Source organism: Pinus tabuliformis, chromosome 5_1 (assembly GCF_031772625.1).
Source record: "Pinus tabuliformis cultivar Carrire ecotype Pingquan chromosome 5_1, CPIR1, whole genome shotgun sequence".
Lineage (NCBI taxonomy): Eukaryota > Viridiplantae > Streptophyta > Pinopsida > Pinales > Pinaceae > Pinus > Pinus tabuliformis.
In genome coordinates, this window is record NC_142305.1 from 924478792 (window position 1) to 924492114 (window position 13323).

The window sequence follows — 13323 nt, forward strand, 5'->3', positions numbered from 1 at the left end:
TTTATTACAACAAGTGAATCCAACCATATTTGAATGCCTACATGTCAAAATCAAGATATTGTGCTGTCACTAAATAGTAGGAAAGTCACTCTTGAATTCCATGGAAATGAATTCCCATGGTCTAGAAGGAATTGGATATAATCCATGATTTTGATTGTGCAGAAACATGGGTTGGCTACAAAAACAATGTTATCATCTCAAACTATGTTATTCACCTAATTATTCATCTATATATTTCCTTTTAGATTGTGATTGGGTGAAAAATATATCATAAACCTTACATATTTTATTTTAATTAGAAACTTACCTCTTATTAGTAAAATTTTATTACAACGAGAAACTCCACTCTATTTTTTATTTGGAAACTATTTCTTATTACTATTTTGTTTGCTTCACTACCCCTCCACATGCCATTTCATGCATATAATAACCAATGACCCTACCTCTTGTATAAATAGCTATTACATATTTGCAAAGGCCATATTGAATATTGAGAACCTATACTATGATGTTACATCCTCAAAGTGGCATTCAATAAGAATTTATTTTCATATTTTTACTATTAATGGCTTTGCATGTTATGTCATTTCAAGTGGTATGAAAGCTCTCAAATAGGGAGTTTCAATAGATATTTTTATTTTAAATTCATGGTGAGAAGGAGACAATTGTATCTAACACAAGTTACAATAGAAAATTCTACCAAAAAATAAAGTAACTCTCTACTATTTTGATGTAATTTCCACTTCTTTCATTTAGCATATTTTGTTTTCAATGTGATCCCTGGTTGGCAACATTCTTTCCTTCCATAGAAGGTCCAATTTATGTCTTCAAATGGTAATCATATGAAACTTTGAATAGGATGCCAAACGTAAATTCCCACATGTGATATAAAGTTTTCCTAAATGACAAATCATGTTATTGATATCATTATTTTCTTTTGCATTAGTTTTAAATTAATTTTCTTATGACGAATTTGAGTGACCTTGGAAATTCTGTCAAAAAGTTACTGGGTTGAAGCTAAAAAGTTTCGAGAGATATATTTTATGATTAAATCATTTTTTTATTGTTAAATGTTAAATTTTATCATTCTTAGTTATTTCCATTGTATTGTATTGTTTTTTTTAGGACAACTCCTAGTTTAGATTCTAGGCTTGAAATTTTTTGGGAGAGCGAAGCAAATATGCACAAAGATGTCAACACATACATCAATGATCCAAAGGATCCCATTATATAATTAAGAACATCCATCTTATAGCACAACCAAATCTTTAGAATGTGTCTATGGGATCCTTAAGAAAGTTCATTAGAGAAATTTTTAGGTTTAAAATGGGAATCCTAAGGAATATTATAAAATGATAGTGGAAATAATAAAATAAGATTAGATTACCTCATTAAATTTTACAGGGAAAAAAGATAAAACTACTTTTTGAACTCATATTTTCAACTTATATCCTTATGGTTTTAATCAAATTCCAAGTGGGATCACTTGTTAGATGTGGAATTTAATTCCTCATCTATGGAATACCCATGCTGCATACTTTCGATGGACCTTGCTACACAACAAATGAGAAATACATGAAAAACGTCATTGCAATCACATTTTTCATGTATTTTTCATTTTTCGTATAGAAAGGTCCATCGAAAGTAAGCAAGATGGGTACTACTTGGATGAGGTATTAAATATTGCATCCAACAAGTGCTCCTACTTGAAATTTGAGTAAAACCATAGGGAGATAAGTTGAAAATATGAGTTGAAAAAAGTATTTTTTTTTCAATTTGTTTTACCTTTTACTCCAAAAATGGTGAATTGTGTCCCCATGGTTAACATCATCATCTTTAATCATATTGGTTCTTATAAAATTGATTTTGGTTGTACATTTTTGTTTTGAGGCCGATTTTAGACCTCAAAATTTCTCTAATGGCCTATGGAATACTTTAGTTTTCTACTATGAGGAAATTTCCTTCCAAAGGGAGACATCAAGAAATTCAGTGGTGATAATGTATTAAGATAAAAAGAAGACATAAGATGAGAAATGACATAATGGTGATTGATGATGAATCAATATCTCATCTTATATAAATCTCATAATGAAGAATCTAATGAAGATAATTTCTCATAATGTGTTCATCTTTAAGGAATATTAGAGAACACAGATCCCAAAACATGAAGATATGCTAAATTTTAATGGAAATAAATTGTGTGAATGAGCAGAAACATTCAATGATCCTAGTGGATGCTTCACCCATCACCAAGGACATAAGAAACAAAATAAAGATGTCAAAAGAGAGTTATAGTGTTTAGATTTATAAAGAAAAAAGAATTAGCCAGAGAGATGAGGGGGTAAATAACCATTGAGTCAAATATAGATTAGGATAAAAATTAGAATGAAAAATTAGTTAAAATAAAATATTTGAAGAGAAAGGGGAGAAATTACCAATAAGAATGAGTGGTAAAAATTAATGAAAGAGGAAAGAATATAGAATAAAGGAAATAAGGAATAAAATAATAACTAATTATAAGGAAAAATGCTTTTAGGGTATAGATTAAACAATGATTTTAGAGAAAAATGAAGATATTCCAAAGAGGATAATAAAAATTAAAATGAAAAATTAATTAAAATAAAATATTTGAAGAGAAGGGGGAAGAAATTACGAATAAGAATGAGTGGTAAAAATGAAAGAAATAGGAGAGAATATTGAATAAAGGAAATAACAAATAAAAATAATAATGGAGAATAACTAATTATAAGTAAAAATGATTTTAGGGAATAATGAAGATATTACAAAGAGGATAATAATAAATACAAGATGATTTGGTGAATAAAGGATATGTTTTTTTAACCTTATTTATCTAATGGTAATTCTTATGACATGAGATACATGGTTTCAAATACTAAATAACCTTTAGGAGTCATACATTCAATATATAGAGTGGAAGTACCTAAAATTTGAAATAGAAAGATTGTTTACGTGCCTACCCACAACTTGATACCTACAAATCTAAGCATTGTAGAAGGACTTTATGATATTATTCAATTAAGTTATTTTAGTGAACCAATAGTTATTCACAACCTTCTAATTGATTTGATTTTCAAAGAGTGAAATTATCCACATGAATATGATGTGGTTGTGAAGATTTGTGATACATTCCTAAACAAAATTATTAACATCTAGATATTAATGAAGTATTAAGGATGATCATTGGCATTATGAGTTATCTTGTAATTTTTTAAAGATACAATACTTGTGCATCCATTATGTCAACACATATGAACAAGATTTTTCATATGATACTATGGAGATACCTCCTCATTGTGGCTTAAAAATAGTCCATTCTAGATTCAAACAAGGTATTTAATGAAATATTAACTCCTACTTGTGATAAATGAAAAATGCATTTTAATATGTCATAGAATTTGCATAAAAGTATAAGTATGAATTAAAGATGAGTACAAGGAAAAGCTGGGGATGAGGATCTCATAGAAATAATTGGAAGATTTAGGGGGGGATTAATGGAGATAATTATGGAGATGATTGAACTAAATAAATAAGCATGACATATTTTTTATGGTTACCTAAAGCTATACAAAGGGGTAAACTGCAAAAAAGAAACTCAAGTGGGAATAAATTGATTGAATATACTTTTTCCCTTTAGGGTTTTTAGAGCGTAAACTCCCAATTTCCCTTTCCTAGTATGCATTTCAATATATATGTCTTTAATAATATACCTAACATATTAGACATTCTTAAGGGGTTTCCCCTAGCTCGAGATCATCACCACATTATCTATGGTCATCCACCCCCTAGGTAGCATGTAACATGATTAAAAATACAAACTTTTAAGGTAATTTTTTTTAATTGGAGGGAGTATGTTATGCTACCATGATGTGTTATTCTGCTATTGATTCTCACTGAAGATACTATTGATGGGAATTTCATATAATAATAAAATATGATCCCCATTAGAAGATTTGTATGCCTTTGGCAAACACGAAAAAATATTTTTTACAAGACTAAGTTAAGTAAGGAAGAAATATAACTAGGGCTCGAAGAGAGAACAAAATATAAAAACTTGTAACATGTGCTTCTTGATGGATCGTCCAAATCTAAAATGGAAGAGCCAAATGAGTAGGTTCATCTCCAATAGTCCTCCACATAAGAAAGAAAAAAAAAATTCCTACTCAATAATAGAATAACCTAGATTTACATTGGAAAAAAATTAAGCTATCTAAGTTTCCAATAACATGAATGATAAATGGATCATTTCTTCTTCTGCCATATTTCTTCAAACATAAGTCCCTGATCATTTTTACATATGTTGTTATATCTTTGGTTGCTTGCAATAAAGTAATTTTAACAAAAATGTTTTTCAATTCTTTTAAGAAACCATACTCAAGAGGAGTCGCTCACTTTTCCAAAATGTACCCATTTGGATAAGGAGGTGATTTGGTTGCTAGTGATTTGTCCTTTTGAGTTTCAATGTTTTTGTGTGAATCTGTTGTGCCAATTTTATTATGAATTTCCTCTATTTCTTCTTCTTCCATAACCATAGGAGATTCCTTTTGAATTACTTTACCTGACCTTAAGTGGATATCTTGAGAAAAAACGATTAGATATGCAAGAATTATATCTTATTCAATGTTATATATAATTTTTTCCACTTTATTGTTTGGATTTTCCATTGGCTAGGTTCGTAATTGAGTAATTTTTGGCGGTGGTTTCTTATATGGAAATTGTAACTATTTTTTTGAATTATCTGTGGTGGAGGAAGTACATGATATGACTGCTGGATTGATTGAGGGTATTTTACAAATGGTGCTTTTGGACATTTTTGTTTATATGGTTCAAGATAAAAAGGTTGTTCAAATATTTGTCTTCAGGATCCATCACATAAATATTTTAGATTGTTGATGTGTTTCGAGCCAACTAATGTGGTTCATCTTCAGAATGATTAAATCGTCCCGAAGATGAACCACATTATCTGGTTTGAAACATGTCATCAATATAAAAGATTTATGTGATGGATCCAAAAGAAAGATCTCTGAATAAATTTGTTGACAAAAGCCTCCATTCAGATAAAAAATGTTGTTGTTGATATAGTTATTGAGGGTATGGCGGCTGATATGGTTGCTAAGGATTGTAAGGGGGTTGGTTTCCATAAGTAGGTCTTCTTCAACCTTGTTGAAAGGGTTGGTTTTGGGCCTATTAAGGAGGCAATGCCTACTAAGTCATATGAGTATTCCAAGTGTTTTGTATAGGATTTGCATTATAATATTAATGAAATTGTTAATACAATCTTGCACACACCTATTTCTCTTGGTTGTCAAGGTCTTCTCAGAATAACATAATATAGAGATTCCATTTCTTCAATCTATCCTTTGTAGGTTGCCTTTATGTTTGGTAGTGTTGGACAATTTTCATTTGCATGCTTTTATGCACAAATGCCATAAAGTTTAATACTATCTAATGGAAATCTCTAAATCAATGCTTCTTTCTACACATAGGACAACAAATATACAATATTTCATTTTTATGTTCTTGTTTGTTCTTGGATTTTAATCTATCTATTGTGAGTCAAGTGTAGTTAAGAGATCATTTTTAAAACTATCTAATAAAGTGCATTTTTCCCTAGTAACATTTCATGTAGTTGACTTATTGATTCTAAACAAAGTTTCTCTTTGATCTTTGATAGATTTTTCTCTTCCTTTGGAATACATCCTTCACAAATCACATATATGTTCATAAGGTAAATGAGATATTCCTACTCCCATAGGATTAAGTAAATAAATATATACATCCTTAATTCCTTTTACAGAAATTGTGTGAATGGCATTTGAGTTTAGTGCATTTTGTTAAGATTTTTAAACTTGAAGGAAAATATTTCCAAATAATCTTCTAAAATTTCATCCTCTTGTTGGGACATCCTAACGATATCCCCCTTAGAGTTTATGACTTACAATATGGTTGATAGTTATTAAGATTTTTTTTTCTCACATCATCCCAATACATAATAATGTGTTATCTCAAACCCATAAACTTTTGCAAATACTGGGGGGGGGGGGGGTGAATCAATATTTCATTACAATTGTTATATTGTGCTAATTAAGATAACTAGTTAAACTAGAACACAAGACGTACAACAAGAAAATAAATTGATTAACAAAAATGATGAGGACTCCAATCGTTTTACAAATAATCAGGCTCCAACCTGTACAATAAAATTCTAACTCCTTCAAGGATCCACCCCTAAATGAGGAATTTAATCTTCAAGTATCAATCCAGGCTCTTACCTGGTCTCAACGAGGCTCCAACCTCTTATGATGACTCCAATCCTCTATTTCGCAATTCGGGCTCCAACCTGGTCTATATGAGGACTCCAATCCTCCTAGGCTCCAACCCTCAAAATTCTCCAAAGATAAGTCAATTATTGATGGATCAAGGTACTGATTCACATTGTCTTCTTAGATTGCTTCAATATGGCTTCTTTGACTGATCTAATTTCTCTTCAATGGCTAATCCAAAATCCCTTCAATGGTTGTTCCAAAATTTCTTCAGGGACTGGTAAAAAACATGGTTTAAATACTACTTCATGAGGTCTTCAGGATTTGCTCCAAAATGTTCTCCATGGTTTGCTACAAGTATATCCAAAAATATGCTTCATGTATGCTTCAAGGTTAACTAAGATCTACTGCACACAAGCTCTAAGGGCTGTTGGAAGGCCTTCATGGTTTGCTTCAATTTGTCTTCAAAATGTAATTCTAGATTGTCATCAAAGATTGTGCGAGATTTTCATCGAGGTCTGCCCTAGTTTGTCATCAAAATATTCTTAACAATTGATCCAAATTTTCCTCCAAGAAAATGATCAAAACACAAACAATATCGGTAACAATGTAAACTATCAAAAGAGAACTGTATCGAGTACCTGTTTGTTTGAGGTAGAAAAAAATCATCCGATTTTGAAAAGTGTTGATTCAGAATACACCTTTTTCTTTGGAGCATATTTTTGAAACTTTTTATTTTCTTATGTATCAACTATGAACATTTTTTTTAAATGTTATTGATTTTCATGTTGATTTTGAAAAGTGTTGATGCAAAATCAACCCCTTTTTTTAGAGAGCTTATTTTTGGCACTTTAAATTTTCTAATGTATTAAGTGAGGATAATTATTTTTAAAATTTAACAATTTTTGAAGTAGTCATGTTCTTCTTCTTCTTCTTCCCTGAGATATTTATTTTTAAGTGGTTTTCAGGTTTGTGTTTTCTTGTTTTTCTTTTCAATTTTTTTGTAATGAAATCTTCGTTTTTTTGCATAGTTAAAAAAAGGGGTCAATATTTTAAAGTTACGATTTTCTATATTGTTATACATCATTAATTAATATTTCAATGCACATCAAATAATTGTCACTAAGAAACAATAATTTTAAACATTTGATAAAAATATACACATTTTTAATATCTCTCTCTCTCTCTCTCTCTCTCTCTATATATATATATATATATAAAAAAATACACATTTTGAGACTTTTTTGCTAAAAATGAAATGTCAAATAAACGATTTTTATGGAAAAATTTTAACAAATAAAGTTAAAAAAATAACAACTTTTATGAATTATATGTTAAAAAATAATAATGATCACAATTTTTATTTTCAAAATATAATGATTCACATAAAAATTTAAGTGAAAATCAAATAATACAAATATAAACATATAACAACAATAATTGAATACTTATTCTTTTCATAAAATCTCAAAGTCAAAACATTAAAAGTATAACTAATGAATAGTTCTCAAAATTGAGTTTGATTTGTAAGCATAACTGAAATTTAATCGATAAAATCATATAATCCATGTTCATCATCTTTTAGAGTTTCATTATTGTCTTCTTCCGTAATATTTTGTGCTTAAGTTTGGTGATTTTCCTCTTTTGATGGATCTTTGATGTCTGCAAATATCTCAAAGTATCCCTTTCTAATCATTCCATCTAACATTGGTTGAGGTTCTTTTTCCTTTTTTTCCACACATGATTCATTAAAATCTCCCTTTCCTAAAACCAACTTCTTGCATTACATCTGGAATAAATTGAATAACATTAATTATTTGTTGAAAAAATTGCATTGTAGTGAGTCGTTTTCAATGACAATGCAATTTCTTCCTTTCTGTAGGAAACATGTTAGTGTTGTACCTAATCATCAAGTAAAAAAGAAATAATAAAGTAAATTAGTATAAACACATAAAAAATAAAAAATAAAATATTGAAATTCAAATTTATATAATAAAACTTACATGAACCTGAGAATATATCCAAAACCCTATCTCCTTCATTTGAACATAAATCTATAAGATAGTTAATCAATGTCTGTGGTTTTTTTATAAAAGTTAACTATCTCTCCTTTTGCTTCTTTATATTCACATGTTAGTATTTTTACAACAACATCATGAGCCAATACTTGGCCATGACTCTTTCCATCTACTAGATTCAAAAAAATAGGCTTATAGTTATCATAATTTGTCCAACATTCAACATGAATGAACTCACAATCACTTATAATTGGATGATCTCCACAACCAATATGATTTGACTTTTTCTTGTAACATAAAATAGTAAAATTTCAATTAACTTGTAGATAAATATTTTTTTTAACATCATTGAAACATACAATTTCAATGTCTTACCATGTAAATTGCATCATTGAGTTTTATTTTCCTTTGAATCTTGATAATAACATTGCAAATTGTGTGTCTGAATGAAATGTCACAAATATCTAAAATGGTGATGTTATGACTTGTTGAAATCATATAACCAATTTACTAAAAGCTTGATAACTATAAGGCTCACTATCATATCCAATGTTCAGGAAATTGAAACCATGAGGAATATTTGCAATAACTAGGGAATAATCCTTTTTAGGTATGAGTGTTGCAATTTCTTCACAATCACCTTGTGTAATGTACCCATCCCACCCACCTAGAGTAGGAGGGACATCACTAGTAGGTTCAAGTCCCATTGTATGGTCATGGGAATGGAACTATAAAGCTTGGACCCCTTTTCCCTTGCATTTTTTTTCTCCCTACGCATAGGAAACAATGGTCGCCTTCCTCCCACTACCATGCGACAGTCTGCCATGAGACCACTTGACAATTGGTTAAGCGAAAGGGTCAGGGACTCGTGAATTTCCCCATGCACAACAACCATCTGATGTCCCAACCCCCGACCTATGACTAAGTCAGAGTCGGCCTATCTCATGAGTGAAGGACACTCTTCCTTCATGACGGCCTAACCCCCAACTTATAACCAAGTTGAATTGGTATGGAAACCTTCCTCCTTCACCGTAACCCGACCCTTGATTTATGACCTAATCGGATCAGTATGGAAACCTTCCTCCTTCATCATGGCCTAACCCTTGACTTTCAACCAAGTCGGGGTTGGCATGCCACGCCTTGCATCCATGTCCTTTCTTACAGGTATGTTTCCCGACTTCTGACCTAGTCAGGGTTGGCATCAGTCCTCCCTTTCGATCATCGTAATATTTGCTCTGACCTCCAACCTACAATATTTCCTTAGGACTTATATAATCCTCTTGCTCCGTGCACTTGGTTGCGTGATATTAGTAATGAATCCAGGGTTGACATGTTTAGTGTTTATCTCCCAGAGTTAAGATAAGGTATAAAAATTCTACTCATTATAAGGCAAAGATGCACTACTCTGCATCAAGGTAACTCGCTACCCCCATCATGTTGTGATTGAGGGGCTCTACCCCTATCTCATGCAATGCAATGGAGGAGAGTTTTTTTTATCATTCCTTTGATGCATCTCTCCCAGATGTTTGGCATCTTGATCCAACTTTCTCAACCAAGGCTCTGGTCTAGAAGTCCCATGAACCTCCAAAAAAACTATAGACCTTGAATCCAATGACAATAAGTCATTAACTCATGACATGGTGATACCCCTACTAAGCTTGGGTAATGGATTCTATAATAGGTTTCGACCCCTCCTGGTTTCCTCGTTTTCAAATAAGGAATTCTAGGCATGGTAGTTCCGATACATTCTCAGCCATTAACCACCATGGGCTTGATGTGAACTCCTGAAAGGACTTCACCACTCCTGTCACATGCCCACAATGCTCATATCTTCCTCAAGGGTGAAAGAGATTCTAGGGTGCTATGCAAAACCTTATGATTCCCCACCATCACCACAAGGATGCAATATTGGCTAAGCCTTCATGTGAGACCCTCGAGATAACCTCACACTTTGAGGGAGAAATTCATTCTTCGATGCTCTCACAACACACTCTGAACAAATGCACGAATTTGAGCCAAATATCAAGGGAAACGAGGAATTTAAACCCTTCTCGAACAAGCTGGTTATATGCAATCTCTGCATGAATAAAGTGGGTCTCTTAGCCCTCTGAATCCCATCAGATTCGTTTGATGACCCAGAGATTTATTTTCCTTTCTGGCCAAAGGTTCATTATTTCTTTTGTTCAACTTAATTTTTTTTATCGAAATATAATTAAAAAATGTACTTACTTCAATCTCAAGCTATTTATTGTTTATTAGTATAACATAGGCTTGGGATAAACTCCAGTGACCCTTTTTGTACAATACTCTGCTTCTTGCCTGGAAGCCCTATTTTACTTAGTTTATTTAACAACATTACTTATTCAATGATTAATAAAAATGCAAAATAGGCCTGAGTTGCCATCACTACTATATTTTCACAGAGATGTCATCATATACATAAGCCATAACATCATAGAATGGACACAAGTCCAGAACTAAGTTAACATCATGTAATATAATTTATCAACAGACAAGGTAACATACATAAGTACATAATTAAGATAACATGATGCAATATCATTTATCAACAGACAATAACCTCTATGGGTAAGTAATATCTTTGATTTGCAGGGTAACTGAGTCATGGACAAGGACTCTCCAACCAACCATAGACAACTGCAGCCATAATTACTTTTTGTTGTCACCCTTGAGCCAGATTCCAGAGTCTAGGGGGGGATGCTTTCTTAAGGGGATGAACATTAGATATCAACAATGCAGGGACTCTAGATGAATCCCAACCATTTTATGCCATCTTTGTCAATGGAGAGGGTCCAAAGGTGCTCCACCTCACCTCGAGTGTGCTCATAGAGATTCACTCCTTGTAGGAGTCCATAATCCACTATAGCCACAATCTCCAATCAAGTCTTTCTAGTCAACTTCTCTAGGATGGTCTCTTCCCAAGCTGTTATAGGGCTCTAGAGACAACTACCTTAATCCACAGTCTCCAAGGGATCCAAGATGTTTCAGTTCCATATATATTTCATCCCAACCCATAGCCTCTAGGGACTGTTGGATGATTAAATTGAGAGTTAAATCCCTGTCATTAAATTTTCAACCCAGGGTTCGTGAACTAATGAGGTATACATGTACTATATGTGCTTGGTGATTATTTCTAAGAACATATTAATCTAATGCAAGAAACTTGAAACTAATTACAAAACAAATGAAAAGCAAGTGCACATGTTCTCTCAATCACTTTCTCTCTCAAAGACTAGCTCTATGAAAACCAACAGTTCTAATCTAAGCCATGAAATGAAAAATTAATTTAATCTAGTAGCCTATGAGATTATTAACTTAAGATTACTAGTGTGCCAATCCAATCAAAACATAAGGAGACTAAACCAATCTTAACAAAACAACATTAATGAATTCCAATCCAATCCAAACATAAGGAAATTAAATCAATCTTAACAAAACAACATAAAACAAATAGTCAAAATAACATAAAAGAAACTAAACTAAACTTGCATAAATGAAATAACATAAATATTTACAACAAAGGAAAGATGTACACAAGCCATGGTTGATGGGGACCATCCACTCCTCAACAAACACACCGAACGATTATCAAATCTTGGAGATCAAAACAACAACATGTATTCCATAAAATGAAGTTGGAGAAAATCTCCAAAGATATTACAATAATTGAACTCTCTTCCTCTCTATCCTCACTTTACAAATTACATATCTTGGATGGAACTCCTTTGTATGAAGAATGGACTCCTATTTATACAAAAACTTAAGATAACTAGTCAATAAATATAGATCCACAAATCTCTCGTAGATCCACATTTATCTCTTGTGGTTACAACCAATCACATAAAAATATGAGATAACATTTCTCTCATAGTTTTGATAGGAGACACGTATCAAAACATCCATGATTCTTCTCCTTTGAATGTGCTTAGTCAAGGATCCAAAACTTCTACAAATATTCCACAAGTCTTCATGAATTGGAATTGAAATTCGAATTTGTGGTTGAGTGGCAGAATAGGACCCTTCTAGAATCTTCCAATAGGCCTACAATATCATAAAACTCATACCACTTTTAGATATATATGAAAAATGTTAGTTTCCTAATATTTAATCATAAATTCTCTTAAAATAATTAAAATAAATGACTTAGAAAATAATAATGATAAACCCATATGATCATGAAAATGGTTATTAATGTAGGGTTATGGAGCTACAGAATATGGTAAAGAGTTATAGAATATGGTAAAATGATGGAAATGAGGGTAAAAGAGGATGAAATTTTGGAGGCCCAACATTTTCCCCCAACTAAAGATGTTGCATGTCCTCATGCAACTTTTCATTGATTCCCTTAATCATAAGTTGATATTCTTGAAATGTTTTGCTTCTATATGAAATTTGGATTTGTATTGATTCTCTTTTAACTTTTCATAATCATATCATTTGATAACTTTATTCTCTTTGCAAAGTGTACTTTGAAAGACATTTGATTGTAACATATTTTTTTATGGTTGGTTCCTGTGTGACAACCAAAAATTTATGAGTATTGGTTCTTGTGTAACAATACTTTTCTTATTTTGTTGCATCAAAATACTTGAAAATGCTGAGAATTCCTTTTTAAGGCCCCATAGTGGTTGTCATACATTTAATGTGCTTATCAATTGATCATTTCAAAACATATAAACTTTTGGAATCAAAATGCAATAATAGTCAATTGGGAAAAATATGTTGGTTAGGATGAAATGAAATGTGACATGTGAATATGAATTGATATCGCTTCCCCCCAACTAAAGGTGTTTTCAATTTTTGGAAAATGAGAAAGGGAATGTGAATGTAGTGAGAGATTTTCTGAAATCACAATTTCATCATTTAAGGAATTACATGATTAAAGATTAGAAAACAACATACCATCACCTACCTGAAAAGTGGACAAGTTATATATATAGAACAGTGTGGTCGTTGTTGCTTTCAAGTAAAATAATCTGATCTACTTTTTCTTTCTCTTAGTT